Below are 5,548 nucleotides of genomic sequence, written 5' to 3'. Positions count from 1 at the left end.
ATGAATAAAAAGGTTGTCTACATTCAAGTCAATGGTGGCATATTGGATGGACTGGCAGCCATTGAGGGTGCCCATCCCAGGAAGTAAAAGSAGGAAGTGTACCCTTCAATCTGWGCTGTGATTTGTTGAATCAACTCAACTGACATTACAAAGAAAATACATTCCATTGCATGAGCCACATCAGATAGCAACATTTGAACGAACATTCTACGTTACCGTGGCGATCCAGCGTCAGTTGATAGAACATTACAAAATACAGAAAATGATTGCGTCACAATACCAGGCAGCCATTGCGAGTGTACCAGTCATATTTCCAGGGTTAGAGCTTCCAAGACTGTTCTATTCATTCTATTTCTATGGTTCCACATTCCATTCCTACACAGTACATTCCATAGAATTTAGAATCATTGCTGTAGCTTTAGCGTAGTTGTAAATATACGCTCATTCTAATTCTATCCACTGGGTGGCACCAAATGTGTCTCCCCAGTGCCTGCGTCATCACATACTGCATTTGTCTTCTGTTTACTGCCTTTTCAGAAGTATTACTGCCTTTCAGAAGTACTATCTCTCAGCATTTTAACCTTGATTTCTATATTTGGAAAATAAGTTTAATAAAAATATATAAGTTAGCAGATGATACAACTAAATCACAAGGATCACTATTGCTCTTAAGACAAAATCATCCTCTTCAGCTTAGGGTCTTGAACCATATTGTTGTTGAACATCTCAATGTCTATCCAAGATGAAAGAAAACAACATCCATCTTGAATAACTTGCGTTAACTTGCGTTAATAACAGCGTGACCTCTATTATTGAAAGGGTTTTTGCCCTTTAAGCCTGTCCACAACTTCTCCCCCAACAAAACACTTCTGCGGAACAAAGATATTCTCTAAATGGTTTTAGAAAATACATTTGTGCTTGATTTACTGATTTTATAAAGGGAATATACTCTTATAGAAAGTTCTTAGAAACATAACAGCCCGATACATTAAAGAATGTAATTATATATGCAAAGCAACATTTACTCAATTAATGAAATCTCATGTGTGTATCYGAGAACATGTCAAGAGATGTACAACTTGTTAGAAGGTTGTCCACTGCTACATATATAATATATATAACATATATAATACTAAATTAATAAGGGAACTTTTTCATTTCAAGAACAAGATCTCTCCCAGAAGGCAGTTCTTCTGGAATGCATATATTACTGAAATTGAAGAAACACTTTGAAATCTTACAAAATATACCCTTGTCTAAAATCATGGACTTAGAGGATAAATGCGTATTTGTGATAAAGAGGAAACTATTATTCACAATTATGAGTGCGACTAAAGTTATTTTGGAGGGAGCTACACTGWACAAAAAWAWAAATGCAACATGTAAAGTMTTGGTCCCATGTTTCATGAYCTGAAATAAAAGATCCCAGAAATTGTCCGTACGCACAKAAAAAACGTATTTAAAATGTCGTGCGCACACATCCCTGTCAGTGAGCATGCMTGGCTCATGTCTGTTATATTTCCATATTGGCTATGTAACTATTTGTAGAAATCTTCCCATTATTAAATTGGTGAAATTATTTCATTGAGCTTTGATTTTTATTACTCTTTTTATTCACTTAGTTACTTACTTTTTCTATTGTTGTTGCATTGTCGAGAGGTTGACCTGCAAGTAAGCATTTCATTGCACAGTGTACTCCATGCATATCATGTGTACACTGAGTATACAAAACATTAAGAACACCTGCTTTTTCCATGACATAGACAGGCCAGGTGAATCCAGGTGAAAGCTATGATCCCTTATTGATGTCACTTGTTAAATCCACTTCAATAAGTGTAGATGAAGGAGAGGAGACAGGTGAAAGACGGAGTTTTAAGCCTTGAGACAATTGACACATGGATTGTATATCTGTACCATTCAGAGGTTGAATGGGCAAGACAAAACACGTAAGTGCCTTTGAACGGGGTATGATAGTAGGTGCCAGGCYCACCGGATTGTGTCAAGAACTGCAACGCAGCTGGGTTTTTCACACTCAAGTTTCTCATGTGCATCAAGAAAGGTCATCCACCCKAAGGACATCCAGACAACTTGACACAACTGTGGGAAGCATTGTAGTGAACATGGGCCAGCATCCCTGTGGAACGCTTTCGACACCTTGTAGAGTCCAATGTTAGGAAGGTGTTCCTAATGTTTGCTATACTCAGTGTATATGACAAATAAACAAATGTGAACTTAAAAGGGAAGGGGGAGGGAAGCCAGAAAGAGAGGGGAAAAGATGGTGGGCTTTGTGGTTAGATTGTAGGTGAACAAAACATTGAAGATACATAGGCCCTTAAGTTATGTGTCCTCAAATCTGAAAATCACACATTAGCTGATAGAACTGACAAAAATGAATAATAGAGGTCTTATAACTGATTTCATTCTATKGMTTTTTTTTMMGGCTCATGTCTCTTTATAGTCATATGGCCTAGGGGCTATGTGGTTTCTTATCTGTCATGTACGGAGTTGTGTTGCTCTGTTATGCGGACACTTGATTTTTCTTTACAGTTGAGTTTAAAACTTACTAATGATATGTTGCACCTCTATCTTGCTGCCTTGCAGATAAGCCAAGGAGGGGGACACATGAGAACAGCTGGCCAGTGGAGCACTTTGAACCTCTCCCTCAACGTGATCAAGACAAAGGAGATGATTGTGGACTACAGGAAAAGGAGGACCGAGCACGCCCCCGTTCTCATCGACAGGGCTGTGGTGGAGCAGGTTGAGAGCTTCAAGTTGCTTGGTGTCCACATCACCAACAAACTAACATGGTCCAAGCACACCAAGACAGTCGTGAAGAGGGCARGACAAAACCTATTCCCCCTCAGGAGACTGAAAAGATTTGGCYTGGGTCCTCGGATCCTCAAAAGGTTCTACAGCTGTAACATCCTGACTGGTTGCATCACTGCCTGGTACGGCAACTGCTCGGCCACCGACCGCAAGGCACTACAGAYGGTAGTGRGWACGGCCCAGTACATCACTGGGGCTAAGCTGCCTGTCATCCAGGACCTCTACACCAGGCGGTGTCAGATGAAGGCCCTAGAAATTGCCAAAGACCCCAGTCAAAGACCCCAGTCATAGACTGTTCTCTCTGCTACTGCATGGCAAGCGGTACCGGAGCGCCAAGTCTAGGTCCAAGAGGCTTCTCAACAGCTTTTACCCCCAAGCCATAAGACTCCTGAACAGGTAATGAAATGGCTACCCCCCACCCCCTCACAAACACTTGTTTTACACTGCTGCTACTCTCTGTTTATCATCTATGCATGGTCACTTTACCTATACATTCATGTACATATTACCTCAATTAGCCTGACTAACCGGTGCCCCTGCACATTGGCTACCCGGACGGTTTGCATTGTGTCCCGCCACCCCCCGCCCGCCAACCCCCACTTTTAAGCTGCTGCTACTCTCTGTTTATCATCTATGCATAGTCACTTTAACTATACCTACATGAACATATTACCTCAATTAGCCCGACTAACCGGTGCCCCAGGACATTGACTCTGTATTGGTACCACCTGTATATAGCCTCGCTATTGTTATTTTCACTGTCATTTTTACTGGTTTTTGTTATTTCTTTACCGCTCTATTGTTTACCTAATACCTGTTTTTTACTTAAAAATTGCACTGTTGTTTAGGGCTTGTAAGTAAGCATTTCACTGTAAGGTGAAACACCTGTTGTATTCGGCAGCAAGCCGCAAACGCGTGCCATGTCCTAAGGACAGTTGGGACTTCTGTATTGGTACCACCTGTATATTAGCCTCGCTATTGTTATTTTTTTTCACTGTCATTTTTACTGGTTTTTTGTTATTTCTTTACCGCTCTATTGTTTACCTAATACTGTTTTTTACTTAAAAATTGCACTGTTGTTTAGGGCTTGTAAGTAAGCATTTCACTGTAAGGTGAAACACCTGTTGTATTCGGCGCACGTGACAAATAAACTTTGATTTGATTTGACTCAGAACAGCTGTAGCCAGGGGCAACTGGTTGGGAACAGGATGACTTAGGTGGCCCAGACAGAGATATAAACAGAAGAGTAGATGATGGAGAGACACCAGACAAGACACAGAGACAGCAACTGAAGAGTAGGATATGATAGGGAGAGGCACACCAGACAAGACACAGAGACAGCAACAGAAGAGTAGGATATGATAGGGAGAGACAACCAGCAACAAGACACAGAGACAGCAACAGAAGAGTAGGATATGATAGGAGAGAACACACCAGACAAGACACAGAGACAGCAACAGAAGAGTAGGATATGATAGGGAGAGACACACCAGACAAGACACAGAGACAGCAACTGTAAATCAAACAGGCTAAACGTCAGTATAGAGATAAAGTGGAGACGCAATTCAATGGCTCAGACACGAGACGTATGTGGCAGGCATACAGAAAATACGGACTACAAAAGGAAAATGAACCACGTCGCCAAGACCTACGTCTTGCTTCCGGACAGGCTAAACACATTCTTGACACGCTTCGAGGACAATACATGTGCCACCGGATGGCCTGCTACCAAGGTCTGTGGGCTCTCCTTCTCTTCCTGCGTGGCGTAAAAATTTAAACGTTTTAACCCTCGCAAGGCTTTTAACTTTGCGTGCGCATCCTCCTAGCCGTGTCCTCAGAACATGTGCAAACCAGCTGGCTGGTGTGTTTAAGGCATATTCAATCTATCCCAATCCCAGTCTGCTGTCCCTACATGCTTCAAGATGGCCACCATTGTTCCTGTACCCAAAAAGGCAAAGTTAACTGAACTTATGACGATCGCCTGTAGCACCTCACTTCTGTCAAGGATCATATCACTCACTACCTGATACCCTAGACACTGCATATACCACCAGATGCGCACTCCCATATCATAGACCTGTATATACTATGCGCTAGTCAGGTCACACAGCTTCATAGCACGCTCCTCCAAAAGCTCAACACTAAGCTCGAGGCCCTGGGTCTGAACTCCGCCCTGTGAAACTGGGTCCTGGACTTCCTGACCGGCAGCCCCCAGGTGGTAAAGGTAGGAATCATCACCTCCACTCCGCTGATCCTCAACACTGTGGCCCCACAAGGGTACGTGTTCAGCCCCTCCTGTACTCCTGTTCACCCATGACTGTGTGGCCAAGCACGCCTCCAACTCAATCATCAAGTTTGCAGATGACACAACAGTAGTGGGCTTGATTACCAACGATAAGGAGAGGTGAGGGCTCTGGGAGTGTGGTGCCTGGAAAACAACCTCTACTCAATGTCACAAAACAAAGGAAATGATTGAGATGCACCTGGAGGTGCACCCATCTATCTACATCGACGGGACCATGTGGAGAAGGTGGAAAGCTTCAAGTTCCTTGGCGAACACATCACTGACAAACTAAAATGGCACCCACACAGACAGTATGGTGAAGAGGCGCAACAGAGCCTCTTCAACCTTAGGAGGCTAAAGAAATTTGGTTGTCACCTAAAACCCTCACAAACTTTTACAGATGCACAATTGAAAGCATCCTGTTAGGAATGTCTCACG

This window comes from Salvelinus sp. IW2-2015, linkage group LG11 (genome assembly GCF_002910315.2).
Source record: "Salvelinus sp. IW2-2015 linkage group LG11, ASM291031v2, whole genome shotgun sequence".
Lineage (NCBI taxonomy): Eukaryota > Metazoa > Chordata > Actinopteri > Salmoniformes > Salmonidae > Salvelinus > Salvelinus sp. IW2-2015.
This window is presented reverse-complemented; position numbering follows the sequence as displayed.